General features: G+C 41.0%; 1 non-coding gene across 1 annotated transcript; it reads left to right on the top strand.

Moving 5' to 3' along the window:
- The first annotated feature begins 18,028 nt into the window (after window positions 1–18,028).
- LOC136519214 (small nucleolar RNA R71) lies at window positions 18,029–18,135 on the top strand. The gene has a single exon (XR_010774773.1). It is a non-coding gene; the product is annotated as a small nucleolar RNA R71 (small nucleolar RNA).
- Window positions 18,136–18,424: the final 289 nt, after the last annotated feature.

Below are 18,424 nucleotides of genomic sequence, written 5' to 3'. Positions count from 1 at the left end.
CCTGTTCGTTTGGTGATAAATATGGCTCAAAATATGGTTGACTGATTTATTATAAAAAAAATATTATTCGTTGAATAAAAAAGTCTGACTTATAAATTAAGTGAACGGGGCGAGCAGGAGACATCCGGATCCAACGGCCACAACTACAATCGAAAGTTTGTTTGAAATCTAAAGTCCATTGGTTTTCAAAAATAGGGAGGAATCAGAAAATAATCTATCTGATATTAATCTACTACTTTGTGTCCTTAAATAAATAGATTCTAGATTATCTTAAATCAAACTTTTAAACTTTGGTTGAATTTCTAGAAAAACCTATAAAGATTTACGATATCAAATTAGTATCATTAGATATTTCATAAAATATAATTTTATAATATACTTATTTTATGTCATAAATATTGTTGCTCTATCTAATAAAGTTAGTTAAAACTTAAGATAATTTGACTTGCCCGTATTCTAAAAATTGATTTATTTGAGGATGGATGGAGTATATATCTATATTTACGTTTTATATTTATTCCATTATAAATTACTAGTGTTGGTAACATGGGGAGATGTTTATTTGTTGTGCTTCTACTATAGGATAGCGAGCCAAATAGTGTACTATAAATTGCAGACATAAACATAACATGGGTATCTATGGAATCAATTTCTATCTATTACCCTATAAATTTGAGATGGATTTATATCTAAACTTTAGAAAGTTGTGAATCTCTTATAAAGCTAATCCCCTCTCAAGTTTTGTCCCAACATGCAAACTATCCACACTCTCACTAAGTAAGTAACTATCCACATTATCTCCCACTAATAACCAAGTCATCCCACTAACTTTCAACCTTTTAATGCAAGTTATTCGTATTATCTCTACTAAGTGTAATTACTACTTTCAAGATATAAGAATATAAAAGGCATCCATATATTGCTATTTATTTTGTTGTTCCATCCTCTTATAAATTGTAATTCTATCTAATTCTATTACTTTTTTATTCGATTTTTTCATTGTCTTGCTCACTTTTATTAAGAATGGGCATAAGAACATGTAAGTTTAACTCATATATGCAACAATTTTATTATTAAGAAAGTCCTACAACAATGCGTGAGGTATCTTCTAGTTCCTCCAAAATGAAAGGATCTAAACGGGCTAAAGGAAAATTGGGAAATAATTTTACAGTTGGTTCCATAACCACGAAATAACCGGCATACCTAAAATAATAGGAAAATAAAATTTGCCTGATGGAGCACTAATAGAAATAATTTCCTTGTATGTTCTTTTCTAACAAAAAAATCCCAGATTTTGATTTCTATCCATATCATATTGAAAGGATTGAGGCAAGGTCTAGAGAGGTAAAGAGACCTATAAAAACTTAAAACTCGAAACAGCGGGTTAGCAAAATGGAGAGGTTCCGCGCATTCCCCGCGGAACCACCACGGTCACGGAAGTTCCATGCAAATCCTCGGAAGTTTCGCTGAAAACACCAACAAGTGAAATGAGCATAATTGAATCTTAGGTTGAGTTAAATACCAGCTTCTTGGTGGTGTGAGCTTCCTTTTGCACCTAGTCCTAGATCAGGTGAAAACTCTAGAAATAGAATTCAAACAAGAGAGGCACAAACTCAACAACAAAGGGCAAGACACATGATTTAACCCGAGGTTCATCTAAGCCAATGTTGGCATTTCTTAGCGCAATCACAAGTATGGAGATAGACTGCATCCCTGGCAACGGCTCTAGAAATACTTGTTGACATTTCTTAGCGCAATCACCAAGTATGGAGATACACTCCAACCCCAGCAACGACGTCAGAAATGCTTGTTGGCATTTCTTAGCGACATCACTAAGATTTGTGTTTCCTAGCGATGCTGCCAAGAAATACATTTGACGATAGTTCTTAACGATTACAAAAGTGTTGTAGCATTTCACCCATAAGTATTCAGGATATCGTTATTTATATTTTTCCAAAGGAGGGTAAGGTATAAGAGTCTAGTATGGATATGAACAACATTATATACTTGCATAGTAAACCAATAGTATATGACAGGGGTAAAATGGTATTTCAAGGATAGTGGACACACATCTGAGCCAACCTCAAGGATAAAAGGAAAACAAAAAATAAAAGAATATTCGTAAGCGGAGCAGGCATGTTCTAATATAGCCGTGCAAAGAACAGTTGATAATCATACAAATTGTATGGTTAGAGTTAGAACTAAGTGTAAGATAGATGGAGAGATCCTCGAACATTAGTCTGCCAGCAAACCATAGAGACTTTATAAACTCGTACACGATACCCAAACGTGGGGGATTACAAGGAACGGATAGGGCTGTCACCATCTGTCGCCTACCCCTCAACCGGGGGCACCATCATAACCGAAGGTTCCCGTGCATCCGAGCACCACGCCTGTGTACAAGAAAACTACCCATGTCCCCCCGGGACTCTGACCCTATAGATCAACAAGCAAGAATATGGGCAACCCTGAAGGAACGACAAACCGCCACCTCACTCCTAGCTCTACTTCTACTCATATAAGTCATATGAATGGTTAAGCATAAAGTTGCACATGTTAAGATCATAAGACACAAACTATATGTTAGTTCATATGTCAAGATTATAACATGAGAACTATAGTCTAGTTCATATGCATAACTATATTGATAGAATGAGAATAAGGCTATGGAAGAACTCTTCATAGTATTCATACCAAGATGTCTCTCTTCTTTTAAGTAGCCAAGCCCTCCTTGATAGCTTTGCTAGCTCACAAAATACTACTAAAAGTAAAAATACAAGAGGTGGTAGTGAGGTGTGTAGCTCCAAATGGTGTGTGTGTGTTGAAGGTGAGCACTACCCCCCTATTTATACTACTAAGTGGTCGGTTTCGGTGTTGATTAAATTGGAAACCACCGTGGACCGACGTTGCATGCCGCCATGCAACCGCTAGAGGAAGCCGGGCCTAGGAGCCATCCACTAGGGCCACCTCATGACCGCCTTCGTGTGGTCTGTTCCTGGGTGGGCCTAGGCCCCTCCCATGTTGGTGCTCGGCCCAGATTCTTCGTTGGAGTGGGCCTTTGCTTGGTTCTTTAATGTAGGATCTGCATTACGCTTTCTGGATTACGCATTTTGCTTTGTTTTTCACTTGTATTTAGATGTGTGACCTGTAAAACATGTTTCTTCCAATACAAGTGGAACTATGTTAAAAGTAATTGCATATGTGTTAAAAGTTTGTTTATTTCTCCTGTTTTGGATATAAATTGGCGATCGGATATGGTCGTTAACGATCGCCAACAAATCCCCCAAGCTTAACATTTGCTCGTCCCAAGTAAAATAGCTAAGTACTTAGTTGTTGATCAGGAGTTGCTACTATGCCGAATATATTTCATAAGTGCCATGCCTATAACAAAGTATTCTTCCGCAATTCAAATAAGTCGACATTTTTTATCCACCCTTTACCTTGATCCCGGTGGGGCGTATAGCTTTTTCAAGTTCTTGGGTGGTTGCACGATAGAATGGTTGTAACAGAATCACAAATCATTCATTCCTCGATTACCATCTATCCGGAGGTTTTTGATAAATTTTGTAAAATAAATGTAAGTTCCTCAAATGATTCTCTCGGTCGCTTAATGTGTATGAAACCTCACCATGGCATTTGTTATTTTGCCTTCTTTTTCACATCCTGCCACTAATGGCTTTGAGTGGAGTTTTGGGTAGGTATGAAAGTGGGGCATACTTCTATCACATATTTTGTTAAGTAAAAAATCAGACCTCAAGGAGATGCAAGCCATACACTTTGATCACGACGTGTAAGTGTGTGGAATTTTTATAACTTCCTAATTCTAAATATTTTTTGTACTCCTTTGATAATGGGTCTCTCTCTTTTGGATAATGCCTTTTATTTGAAAGTATGGGCTATCTTTATTTCTTTCTTTTTTTTCTTTTTCTTTTCTTCATGCTCTTTGGCATGCATTTTTTCTCTCATGCCTTTTGGCATGGATATTTTTTTTAGCATAGCCCATACCATTCTTCTTGGCATATGAAATTTTTGAGAGAGGGATGTATGACAAAATGAATGGAGTACTATTTTGGTGGACGGAAAAAGCATGTTTTTATGTAACTCTCAGTGTAAGAGTTAGTATTTTATTTGTGGGTGTACGTGTGTCTTGATCATGGGTGCATGACGAGAATCTCAACTAGGGTCACAATAATTTGACAAAGCTCAGTGCAATAACAAGCAGCATATGACTAAGATTTAAATTTGAATCATGTCATATGGCCTTGGTAGGTATTCATAATCATTGAGAAACTTTGAATTTTAACATTTTTTAGAATTAAGAACTTCGAATGTCTAGTTTCTCTTGGAACAAAGTCATAGCATATTCTATTTGTACTATATCATAACTCGCAACAACTTAGAAAATGAGCATGCATTTGTAACCCACAAGTTTTTAAGTTTTTAGGATGAAATATTTTTAGCTAACAAACTTAAATCTTAGGGAATACTAAGTTACAGCCTAAGCACAGATGAATTATAGACAGAGCAACTGTTCATCATTTCAACATGGGAGAAACTAAATATTCTTAAAACACATATGAGAATGGAATTTATATTTTTGGTATTTTTATCATATTTCATTTTTTGTTATTTTTAATCCATTTTTAAATGCTAATAATTAAATAAATGTAGAAAATAAATGCGAAAATTTAAAATACGAAAAAGATACAAGGTACCTCTACGAGGGTCCTCCCCTAAGCTAGCTCATGGCCTATGGTTTGGGATTGTATCCCATGGACCGCCAGTAGGCCACCTATGCGTCGTGCTGTTGCTTCAGCAGCACGTTCATTTGCGTCATCTGTTACTGCTGCTGCTGAAGCTGCCATTAGGTCATATCCTGTACATGAGTGTTAAGTGTATTTTGAATTTTACCTGTACGGATCTCCAGTCCTACAAGGCAGGTGTTGATGCCGTCTAGCTCACGACGATCCGAAGTAGATTGTTGTGGCTGAACGGGTGGTGGTAGTCCCTCGGAGCCAGAGGAGTAAGCATGTCTCCATGCTGCATCGTCAACCTCGTGCCATCCCGATTCACCGGTCTCATGTGGTTGCGGGGTGTGACCCTAGCCAGGCTAGTACCCGGGTGTGAACCCGGGCGTTTGCATGGCCAGGAACCACTCCGCATGGTACGCTTGAGGCACAAGTGGTGTTGGTGTTGGTGGTGGCTGATGAGAGCTGCCTGCTTTGTCCCTAGCTCTGCTCCTTGTTGACCTACGAGAAACATAACTTCTGCGTGCTTACTCTTGTTCTACAAGAGTGAAGGTGAGTGACGGGAATTTACACAAAGAGAGTTTCGGGTTAGGAAGCGAAATCTTATTTGTATACCCTGGGAAAAAACACAAAGTTTTCTGCATCATCATATTTCAAATGATGCCCTTGCATTAGGTAGTGCTCATCAATATCGATGCGTGGAGTAGAGATGTATGCCACATCTTGTCCATCCAATGCACCAATATTGACAACAATATGAGTCACAAGGGACATGCAAGAGATAGATGTAGAAGCCTTGAATGTTTCTAACCAATGTTTAAAAATTTCTTTCACATGAGCAATTTTAGTCTTTTTAAGCATAGCATAGAGAATTTGTAATTCAGCATGATAAACAAATCTTATGTCTTGTCTAGCAAACAAAGTCATGGCAACTCAACGATGCATGAACCTCAAAGTAGGATGATGAATATTCATATTTTGAAGTTGAAACTTGCCAACTATATTTTGACCCGAAAACACTCTCCAAAATTCATGGCGATTAAAACCTTTGAGAGCATGATCTAAGTCAATTGAGCATTTTGTACTAAAGCCTAAGTGAGAACTGAGATTCCTCCATATAAGATAATATTCTTTCTCAAAAAGATGGAAAGTAATCCCACCCTCAACTTCTTGCAAAGAGTATAAGAATTGAATTGTTAGGAGACGAGAACCTAGCTCATCAACGGAAGCAACGTTCTCCCATCCAACGACTTTCCAGATGGTGGCGAATTCGTTGTCCATACCTATCTTTTGGAGAAGGTTGGGGTCATACGCAGGGGTGTGGATGAACTTGTGATTCTTGATGAGGTTGTACGCTTGCATCTCCCGGTCTCCCTCCAAATCAAGGTGTGGATCATCGTCGCCTTCCTCCATCGGTTGTTCTTGCTCTTGCTCTTCCATTGGCTCGGTTTCTTCATCTTCATGCATCAGGCTCTCTTCGGGTTCAGTGTAGCATACGCTTAAGCTTCCATGGGAGCGACTTGAGCTTGCTCCCACGGCCTTGTTTAAAGCACCGGTGAGTTTCCTACCGAATTTTCCCATGGCAAAAAAACAACACAACAAGCTCAAAAATGGGGTTACGTTAGCGAAAATAAATTGAACCACCCGCGAGCTTGACTTAGTGATCTTGAGCTTAGGAATTTTCTGTAGAGTTTCCTTGCTCTCAAGCTTTGTGAATTTTTTTTGCAAGTGGTGAAGCAAAGAGAGTGAGAGGGAGCGAAAAATGGAGAGTGTGAGGGTGAGGAGGGCCTCAACCCAAGCTCTCGGATTTATAGCTTGAAGCACCGGCCAGGAGGGGGTGCAAGCAACGACTCCTAGTCGTTGGAGAAGCAGCAGCAACGACGGCGCCGAGCAGGGTACAGCCGCACCCCTAGTGCGCCCGCACTAGAGGTGGGCCCGCCGCTGTCCCCCTTTGGCCGATAGCTTCCAACGTCTCTCTGGGTGCTAGCCATTGGGGTTTTCGAATTTTCACTCCTCTTTCTTAGAAATGATTTTCCACAAAACTTTTATTGCATTTTGAATTTTCATAATTATTTTAAAAATGAGAAATGATAAGAGAAAAGTACTATCAGAAAATGATTTTTATTTTATTTTTCTAAAAAGTTTATTTTGAAGAAAATTTAAAATTTTGAATTTTTAAAATTTTTGAAATTTTGAATTTTTAAAAGATAACTACCGATTTACCTTCAGCAAGGGCTCAACATTTATAGTCTGTCGGCAAGACTTCTCCTCTATTGCTCTGTAGCTCCATGAACAAACTCGAGAGAATTCTCGGGTTGCCCTGGGATTTTCCCCGAATGATTGACAGGAATAGCGACAGCTATTTGAGCAATTTGAGTTTTAATCATTTTATTAAAACTTAGTTGGTTTTTAACAGAGGTGGATAAACTTTCAATTTTAGAATTTATATTTTCAATCATTTTATCATTATACATAAGCTTTTTAGTGATATTTTCATTAATTTTAGCTTGACCTAAAACTAGGTCTTTCAAGGATGGTTTATTCGAATTGAAATTTGAGTTGAAATTTGAATTACCTCCTTGCGAATGGGATTGATTGTTCCACCCGTTGTTATTACCTTGTCGGAACCTATTGTTGATATATGAGGCATCTTCATGGGTCTCGGGGCAGTCATTCCCCCGAGTGTTCGACTTCACCATAGACTTCGCAAGTCATTTGCGAGTCCATGGCCTTGACGGTGCCATTCATTGCCTCCTTGTCAATGGCACGCTCATCAAGTCTTTTCAATAACAAGTCCATTTTTGCGGCAAGCATATCCACCTCCTTCACAGTATTCATGCCTTTTTGTTGTTTTCTTTCTCCCCCCCCCCGCTTTGATTGGCTACCATCTTTTCAATGAGAGTCATGGCTCCATCGATGGTGAGGGAAAGAAACATGCCCCCAGCAGTGGCATCTATGTGTCCCTTCGACATGGGTGTCAGCCCCTCTGAAAGGTCCTTGTGTGGTTTTGGTAATTGAGTGACAACGTAGGTGGACTAATTGTGTTTATGTGAGATACACATGTGATTAGTCCACAGGTACATGTGTGTGAGCAACATATGCCATGAAGGTGAAAATAGCTTAGAGATGTTGCAAAGCTCACACATGTGATGATGAAGGAGCTTAAATGCACATAAGACATGACATTGAGTCATGTGATCAAGGTGGAGAAGATCAAGACAAGACTTGGCTTGATGGACCAGTTGCAAGCATGAAGGGCAAGTCAAAGGCTTTGGAGTGATGGACCACGTGGCGGTGAAGCTTGAGCAAGACTTGGCGTCGATGGACGTTGGCAACGGTGAAGAGCAAGTGAAGTCAAGATCGATGAACCAATATGATCACGTGATGATATGAAGTGGATCATATCATTGTTGATTGTGTTGGTGCATGTGTTGCATCGACATTGAAGGAGATGAAATGGAATGCGCAAGGCAAAGGTATAACCTAGGGCATTTCATTTCACCGATCATAGGTGTGTAGAGAAGTTTATGACCGGGTTTAGGATATATGGCCGTACTATTAAGAGGGGCAAACTTATTTGCATATCGGTCATCTAGTGCCACTCGAGTGATCTAACTTTGCATCGTCGCTAGGATCGAGTGGTGTGGCAAGTTGAGTGGCTAATCCTTTGAAAAATGATTGTGAAAATGCTAACACACATACACATGTTGGTGTACACTTGGTGGTGTTGGCACATTTGCAAAGGAGAAGAAGTTGGTGATGAAAACGAGTGAGTCACGCTGGTTACAGAGTGACCGGACGTGTCCGGTATGGTGACCGGACACATATGGTATTTGGCAGCATACTCAGCAATCGGACGTGTCTGGTTGCCACACCGGACGCGTCTGGTGTGAATCAGAAAAGGTGGTGTTCGGCAGTATAGTCGATCGGACGCTGGCAGCGTCCAGTCCGGTGTGACCGGACGCGTCCGGTCGTCGGTGGGTGCTTACTGTACTCGATCGGACGCTGAGGCTCAGCGTCTGGTCAGTTTCTAACTGTTGCGTCCAGTCGGCCCTAGAGGCTTACTGGACTCGACCGGACGTGGCGGTTGAGCGTCCGGTCGTTTCGGACTGTGCGTCCGGTCGTCTTGTCAGAGAGCCATTAGAGGCAATGGTAGGACACGTGGCGGTCAGACAGCTACCGGACACGTTCGGTATAGCGACCAGACGCATCCGGTATTCGTGATCGGTGCGTCCGGTGCTGCGTCCGGTCGACCCAAAAAACGCCCAGTGAAGGTGTAACAGCTCTATTTGTTCGTGGGGTTATAAATAGAAGCCGTGGTTGGCCTTTGGCCGAGAGCTTGGAAGGAGAGCACACTAGAGCCTTGGTGGCTTGTGTAGTAGTGCTTGGGAGCCCTCCATCTCACACATACTTGATAATGATCATCCGATTGTGTGAGTGAGCGATTCTAGTGCGATTGCATTGTGAGGTTGCATCGAGTGGCACTAGGTGATCGAGTTGCAAGCCGGTGGTGCTTGTTACTCTTGGAGGTTGCCACCTCCTAGATGGTTTGGTGGTGGTCTCCATGGAAGCCCACAAGAAGCTTGTGCGGTGCTCCGGAGAAGTGCTTGTGAGGGGCACTTGTGCTCGCCCCGCGAGAGTCGCGAAGAGCAACTTTAGTAAAGCATGTCATTGAGCTACCCTCACTCAAGGGGTAGGTTCTTGCGGCGCCCGACGTGTGGGCTTAGCGGGTGATGCTAATTAGCCACCGAACCACCAAGTGAGCGGTCGACACAACGGGGACAAGCGTGTTGGCAAACACGTGAACCTCGGGAGAAAAATCATCATGTCAACCTTGTTCTTCCCATTGGTTTGCATCCCCGTTACACAAGCTTGCGATTACTTTCATATACATTAAGCTTGTGTTGTTGCTTTTGTAATTAGTTAGCTTGTGTAGCTTGCTAGTTACCTTCTTGCTTGTGTAGCATAGAAGTAGCTCCCTTGCGTGGCTAATTTGGTTTGTGTAACCTTGTTAGTCACATTGCTTAGTTTGTGTAGCTAAGTAATTATGCTCTCTAATTTGGCTTTGGTTGCCTTGTTATTGAGCATTGCTAGTGAGCTTAGTTGGCTTTGTGCTTTTGCTTACTAGCATGTGTAGGAGCTCCCTTGTTGCTTAAAGTACTAGTGGCATAGGTTTGTGTGACCTTGCTCCTAGAATTGGTTAGGAGAGCTCTAGCTAGCCTGGCACCTTTGTTGCTTAAATATTATCTTTGGAAGGTGCTAAAGAATATAGATAGAGGGGTGCAGTCTTGGCTAGACCGATAGTTCTTAATTCCGCACTTGTTTCAGTTAGCCGACGCGTTTAATTTTAGAAAGGACTATTCACCCCCCTCTAGTCGCCATCTCGACCCTTTCAATTGGTATCAGGGCCCGGTCTCTCATTTGTGGTCTTCACTGACCCAAGAGGATGGCGTCTAATGGGCTAGATGTTTGTGAGGCACACATTTTTGATGGCACAAACTTTGCACTTTGAAAAATCACATGCTTGATCATTTTCATGCAAAGGGACCTAAATTTTTGTGGGTTGTCACTAGTGGTCTCACCCATGTCTTGGATCATAGAACTCTAACCAAAGCTCAAAGAGTCCTCTATGAATTTGATGCACATGCTTGTTGTTTTCTATTGGATGCTTTACATTTTGATTTGATGAAGCAAGTAAACTACAAGGGGACCGCTCATGAGATATGGGAGTCCATCAAGGAAACCTTTGGTGATTCCTCCACATGGGATGATGGCAAATTCAAGAAGAAGGATGAGCCCAAGAAGGAGGTGCATGACTGTGTTGAGCATAACCACAATTTGGTGATTGTGGAAGATTGCTCCACCTCATGGTCAAGTGATGATGATGATTGATCTACTACAAGTTCACTTGACAAGGTTGATGATGGTGCCACAAGTGTTGCAAGTGATGATGCTACCCATTGCACACTTGATGGTAATGACGGTTCATGCTCAAGCCATGATGAAGATGCTACTACATGCTCTCCAACCTCACCACATTGCTTCATGTCACAAGGTGACACCAAGGTATCAAATGATAATGTGGTTGATCATATTGATTCATATGATGAGCTTGTTAGTAGACTTGCTAGCATGACCATGTCTTTAGAAAATGAGAAAGCTAAAACATTGAAATTAGAAAATGAAAACTCATTTCTAAAGAACTCTTGTGAAGAACATAAGAAATTACTTGATGCTTATAAATCTTCACTTGATGAGCTAAAATTGAATCATGAGACACTACTTGCATCTCATGATGAATTATTAGAACAACATGCTTCTCTCATTAAAGCATTTACAAAGAAACTTAAAAATAATGAGAGCTCATCACATGGATCAAATGATAAATTGCAAAATGTTACTAACCCTTGTGATGTAGGCAAGAAGCATGTATCCACCTCTTGTGATGACTTATTAGAAATGCCATGATCTTCACATATAGATGCTTGTTCTACTTCTATGTCTTGTGAGACTAACATTTTGAAGGAGAACATTGAGCTCAAAAATGAAGTGAAGAAATTGAGCAATAAGTTAGAGAGGTGCTACAACTCAAAAGTCACCTTTGAGCACATATTGAAGACTCAAAGAAACTATGGTGACAAGTGTGGCCTTGGCTTCAACAAGAGCAAGATCAAGGGCAAAAGATGGGGCAAGAGAAGATATGAAAGAGAAATGAAGAAGCAAGAACAAGAGAAGCTCTCTCATTTCATGTGCTTCAAGTGCCATGAAATGGGACATCTTGCAAATGGTTGCCCCAATGAAGAAAAACTCAAGTTGAAGAAAGAAGATGAGAGGCTCAAGCATGTCAAGTGCTTCAAGTGCCGCACTTGGGGTCATCTTACCTCAATGTGCCCAACCAAGCAATTGGTGAAGCAACAAGTGAAGCCTCAACCAAAGCCACAAGTTAAGCAAGAGAAGACACCCCAAGTTCAAATCAAGATCAACCATGAAGATGGTAGTGATTTGATGATAAAGAAGAAGAAAACAAGAAGGGGTGGAAAGGCAAGGCATCCAATACAAACTCAAGATGCCAAGATGATGAGCAAGAATGAAGATGAGAAGAAAGATCATGCTCACATCAAGTGCTTCAAGTGTGGAAGTATGGGACACTTTACCTCTAAGTGTCCTACCAAGCTTGAGAAGAAGGCTCAAGCAATCCATGAGAGGCAAGGCAATGAGGAGCACCACATGAGCAAAGAAGAGAAGGCTCAAGCAAAGAGAAAGTGCTACTCATGCCGGGAAAGGGGACACATAGCACATTCATGTCCCCTAGGTGATATTTTTAAGCCCATTTCAATTGTTGATAATAATATGCTTAGAAAGGATGGTAATGGTACCTCTATGGTTGCTATTGCAAAACATCCCGCTACTCATACTAAGGCATCGCCTAAGTATGTTGCTCCTAACTTGAGAGGACCCAAACTTGTTTGGGTACCATCAAAAAGTGGATGATTGATTGTAGGTACCATCGGCATTGGAGGCTTGGTTCAAATGATATTCATCTTGTTGATCATGTAGTTGAGCCAAGTATTGCTAAGTGATGATCATTATCCCAATGCCATGACAAATTGAATGAAGTCCAAATGTGCTACAACATACAAGTGTAAATTTCAAGTTGTTGGTGATTCATTGGATATATTTGATGACTTGCAAATAATTGAGTTGAAGCTTGCTAGTTGGATGATCATGAGCTAACCAAGGTATATCTCTTGTTGATCATTTCATTTGGGTGCATATGAGTTGATTGAATTGGATAAATATGCAAAGTTGCTTGCTATAAGATGATTGAATGGATAAATTGATTAGTAATCAAGTTTGGATTGATTTATGTTGGATAAATTCATGAGATGATTTTTAGTAAGTGGTCTGAATGGATATATGTCTTATGGAAGTATTCAAACAAGTTAGTTTCAAGTTTGATTCATATTTGATGAAGTATAGCTCAATTGTTGAAATCTGTCCTATATTGCAAAATCTGAGCTAGCTGTGAACTTAGCCATGTTTGAGAAATCAAAACCTATTGGATTGGCATGAAAATTGGTATACATGCTCTATACTTATGGTATAAGATGTTGTACAATTTTTATGAGAATTGGATAAGAAATGCTTCGGTTTTGGAGTAGATCTTGTCAGCTATAGTGCAGCAGTTTTCAGCGTGTAGCAGTGGTGGAAGAATTGGAATATGGCAGCAATCTAGAAGTCAAATGAAGCTTAAATTTTTACAGCTGCTATATAACTTAGTAAAAAACATCTCCACCAAATTTCATGGTATTTGGATTTGTACTTTGGAGAATATGCTTATTTCTTTGAAGGGTATAAAATCTGTCAGAAAAGTGACAAATGTTGGATTGATCTAGAGTCACTTTGATTGAAAGGTCCTCAAGTTGGAAACATGTTTACAGGTGTTTGAGGTACCTAAGTTTGGGTTTGAGATGATCTAGAAGCATGACAAGATATGAGTACAAGGCTATTTTGATTGTGGAGTGTATTTTGCACATATTTGGTACTCAAATTGGAAGATCAAGATCAAACTCAAGATGAAGTTGAAGGTTAAGTTCTAGTGTCTATTGGAAATCATTTGGTAGAAAGAAAAGAACTTAAACAAGAAGAAACAAAATGACTTAAAGAAAGAATCAAGGTTACTCATCAAGTTAAGTCCATCACTTGGATCAATCAATCAAGTTATTTCAAGTGAGTGCCAACAATGGTTCTTGGAGAGAAGTCACTTCTCCCTAGTGTAGGGGCTTGCTGCCTATGTGTAGGTAAACCAAGTGTGGTACTTGGAAGGCTAACATGGAAGTGATGATCCGAGGAACATTTGAGATGCTTAGTTGAAGCAATCAAAAGGGTTGATCAAGAAAAGCAAGCAACACCCAAAAGAGAGCTAATCATGATATTTCAAGTAGCATTCTCAAATTGATGCTCTCATGCAAGCAAAGATCAAAAGATAAAGCAAGTCAACCACAACAAGAAAGTGCACTTGATCATAAGTGGTATTCATTTCATATGGGTGAAGAATGAAATTCAACATGGTATCTATTGGTCTTCACCAAGCTTATAATTGGACTTCACATTGCTATTGGAGTAATGAATTGGAATCTATGTGACTATCCTCTACTCCAACATAGCAAAGGTATCATTGTAATGTGCATGATCATTTCATCCCTTACTAGTATGCGGTTAGTGCATATAGTACATGCTTCATAGGATCATGCATAACAAATGAAATGCTTAAATTCATAGCCTGCCACTATTGTTTGAATGATTACTTGATCTAGTGGTTAGTACATGAATTTGTTCATGAGCTAGTAAACCCAAGTACTTGACTCAATTTGGATTGCTAACAAGTGACAAGTACAACATTGGCAAGGTAACCCTTGCAAGTGGTGTGAAGAAGCATGTCATTGGTTCAAACCGAACTTGAAAGCTTAGGCAAATCATTTTTAGTTCAAGTCAATCATAGAAGCTCATGATAGTGATAAGAGTATAAGCACAAGACAACAATGCAAATGGATATCTAGTTTGTATGTTTCAAGTGGTATCTAGACTCAAGTATTTCATCAAGAATCTACAAATGATGACTAGATCAACTCACAAGTGATATCCTATAAGTGGTACTCATGAAGATAGAAAATGTTCAAGAAATGGTTTTTGTTGATAAATCAAACAAGTGGTTCCATACTAGAAGATTCTTTCAAATGGTATTCACTTCATACAAGTGGTATCTATACATAGTATCAATCATGCAAGATGATGGTTCCACAAGTGATCCTCAACTTTAAGTGATCATCAAATGAAGAATGCATCCCTCACCTACAAGAGCTCAAGTGTATCAAATGGATGACCCATGCTATCACATAGGGGGAGGTGTCCCACAAATTGATCTCAAGATCAAAAATCTTATGTGTGGTATCTCAAGAAACCCTACACAAGTTACAAGTGGTATATACAAGTGGTGTCATTCCAACAATCAAGTGATGTCCATAAAAAATGCAAGATTCAAGCCTCAACCATCTACCCCAAAATGCATACCCTTGCATCAATGAGAAACACACCTTTTATGGAAATTGATGACAAAGGGGGAGAGATTGTACAAAGATATGAAAGCCTTTATAAGGGGGAGAGATAAATTGTGTAAGAGGAGAGATAAGATATGAAAGCTTAAGAGGTTGGACATGAATATGGACAAAGAGGGAGCAACATTGAAGAAAAGAGATGGATTAAAATTCTTGGACAAGAGAAGCACACAAGTAGGGGGAGCAAGCTCATGAACTTTGATTGATTGTATTTGATATGTGCATATTCATGTGCTTGCTTGCATTGCATAAACTTTCAAATTCAATATGCATGCTTGTGTGGTGTATGCTAGTTGTAGAACTTGAATGATGATTTGATAACTAGCATGCATATGATGATAGCTAGACACTTGGTATGCTTTTCAAGTAATGCTAGTACCTTGCTTTTAATGTTGATCTCACAAGGTATCTAGTGTTTTTATTGCCAAGTGATACCTAGCTAACCATGGTGCTAAGGATGAACTTAAAGGTGCAACTCCAATTGGTACACGCTTCAAAGGTTTATTCTATACACCTTAGCGTCATTTTGTAGTAATTACTCTCCCACAATTTTAATCTATGCATATGTGCGATCTTCAAATCAAACACTCTAGCACATATGTAGGGGGAGCTAATACTACCATTTTGGGTTTGTGGTACTTGTCCAAAATCATTTACACATGGTAAAATTGCTTGGGCAAGCAACATGAATCCAAAAGAGCTTAATTTCCATATCTTTGTAGAGTTGTCATCAATTACCAAAAAGGGGGAGATTGAAAGGTCCTTGTGTGGTTTTGGTAATTGAGTGACAACCTAGGTAGACTAATTGTATTTATGTGAGATACATAGGTGATTAGTCTACATGTACATGTGTATGAGCAACATATGCCATGAAGGTGAAAATGGCTTGGAGATGTTGCAAAGCTCACACATGTGATGATGAAGGAGCTTAAATGCACATGAGACATGACATTGAGTCATGTGATCAAGGTGGAGAAGATCAAGACAAGACTTGGCTTGATGGACCAGTTGCAAGCGTGAAGGGCATGTCGAAGGCTTTGGAGTGATGGACCGCATGGCGGTGAAGCTTGAGCAAGACTTGGCGCCGATGGACGATGGCAACGGTGAAGAGCAAGTGAAGTCAAGATCGATGAACCAATATGATCATGTGATGATATGAAGTGGATCATATCATTGTTGATTGTGTTGGTGCATGTGTTGCATCGACATTGAAGGAGATGAAATGGAATGCGCAAGGCAAAGGTATAACCTAGGGCATTTCATTTCACCGGTCATAGGTGTGTAGAGAAGTTTATGACCGGGTTTAGGATAGATGGCCGTACTATCAAGAGGGGCAAACTTGTTTGCATATCGGTCATCTAGTGCCACTCGAGTGATCTAACTTTGCATCGTCGCTAGGATCGAGTGGCGTGGCAAGTTGAGTGGCTAATCCTTTGAAAAATGATTGTGAAAATGCTAACACACATACACATGTTGGTGTACACTTGGTGGTGTTGGCACATTTTCAAAGGAGAAGAAGTTGGTGATGAAAATGAGTGAGTCGCACTGGTTACAGAGTGACCGGACGCGTCCGGTATGGTGACCGGACACGTCCGGTATTTGGCGGCGTACTCAGCGATCGGATGCGTCTGGTGTGAATCAGAAAAGGCGGTGTTCGGTAGTACAATAGATCGGATGCTGGCAGCGTCCGGTCCGGTGTGACCAGACGCATCCGGTTGTCGATGGGTGCTTACTGTACTCGACCGGACGCTGAGGCTCAGTGTCCGGTCAGTTTCTAACTGTCACGTCCGGTCGGCCCTGGAGGCTTACTGGACTCGACCGGACGTGGCGGTTGAGCATCCGGTCGTCTTGTCAGAGAGCTATTGGAGGCAATGGTAGGACACGTGGCGGTCAGACAGCTATCGGACATGTCCGGTATAGCGACCGGACGCGTCTGGTATTTGTGATCGGTGTGTCCGGTGCAGCGTCCGGTGCTGTGTCCAGTCGACCCGAAAAACGCCCAGTGAAGGGGTAACAGCTCTATTTGTTTGTGGGGTTATAAATAGAAGCCATGGTCGGCCTTTGGCCAAGAGCTTGGAAGGAGAGCACACTAGAGCCTTGGTGGTTTGTGTAGTAGTGCTTGGGAGCCCTCCATCTCACACATACTTGATAGTGATCATTCGATTGTGTGAGTGAGCGATTCTAGTGCGATTGCATCGTGAGGTTGCATCAAGTGGCACTAGGTGATTGAGTTGCAAGCCGGTGGTGCTTGTTACTCTTAGAGGTTGCCACCTCCTAGACGGCTTGGTGGTGGTCTCCGTGGAAGCCCGCAAGAAGCTTGTGCGGTGCTCTAGAGAAGTGCTTGTGAGGGGCACTTGTGCTCGCCCCATGGGAGTCGCGAAGAGCAACTTTAGTAAAGCGTGTCATTGAGCTACCCTCACTCAAGGGGTAGGTTCTTGCGGCGCCCGACGTGTGGGCTTAGCGGGTGATGCTAATTAGCCACCGAACCACCAAGTGAGCGGTCGACACAACGGGGACTAGCGTGTTGGCAAACACATGAACCTCAGGAGAAAAATCATCGTGTCAACCTTGTTCTTCCCATTGGTTTGCATCCCCGTTACACAAGCTTGCGATTACTTTCATATACATTAAGCTTGTGTTGTTGCTTTTGTAATTAGTTAGCTTGTGTAGCTTGCTAGTTACCTTCTTGCTTGTGTAGCATAGAAGTAGCTCCCTTGCGTGGCTAATTTGGTTTGTGTAACCTTGTTAGTCACATTGCTTAGTTTGTGTAGCTAAGTAATTGTGCTATCTAATTTGGCATTGGTTGCCTTGTTATTGAGCATTGCTAGTGAGCTTAGTTAGCTTTGTGCTTTTTCTTACTAGCATGTGTAGGAGCTCCCTTGTTGCTTAAAGTACTAGTGGCATAGGTTTGTGTGACCTTGCTCCTAGAATTGGTTAGGAGAGCTCTAGCTAGCATGGCACCTTTGTTGCTTAAATATTATCTTTGGAAGGTGGTAAAGAATATAGATAGAGGGGTGTAGTGTTGGCTAGACCGATAGTTCTTAATTCCGCACTTGTTTCGGTTAGCCGACGCATTTAATTTTAGAAAGGACTATTCACCCCCCTCTAGTCGCCATCTCGACCCTTTCACCCTCGTAGAAGTTCTAGAGCATGAGCCAATTCTCCATCTCATGGTACGGGCATGCCTAAATGTAATCCTACAGCCTCTCCCATGCCTCGGGGATAGATTCCATTGAAGTTTGCTATAAATTTGAAATTTTCCACCTCAGGGCATTGGTTTTGCCCATGGGGAAATATTTCGCTAGGAACATTGCGGAACACTTGTCCCACGTATTGACATCTTCCTTCTCCTTGTAAAACCACTATTTCGCCTTTCTCACAAGGGAGAAGGGAAACAGACAGAGTCTGATGCTAGCTGGTGCGACGTCTTTGATGACGATGGTGTCGCATAGCTCTAGGAAGTGTTACAAGCGTGCACTTGCGTCCTCGCTTGGCAAACCATAGAATTGGTTTGCCTACACCATTGTGATCAGGCCAGTGCGTAGCTTGAAGTTTCCATTG

The sequence above is a fragment of the Miscanthus floridulus genome, chromosome 17 (genome assembly GCF_019320115.1).
Source record: "Miscanthus floridulus cultivar M001 chromosome 17, ASM1932011v1, whole genome shotgun sequence".
NCBI classification, from domain to species: domain Eukaryota; kingdom Viridiplantae; phylum Streptophyta; class Magnoliopsida; order Poales; family Poaceae; genus Miscanthus; species Miscanthus floridulus.
Note: the sequence above shows the minus strand (reverse complement) of the source record. Positions and strands in the feature narration are given on the sequence as shown.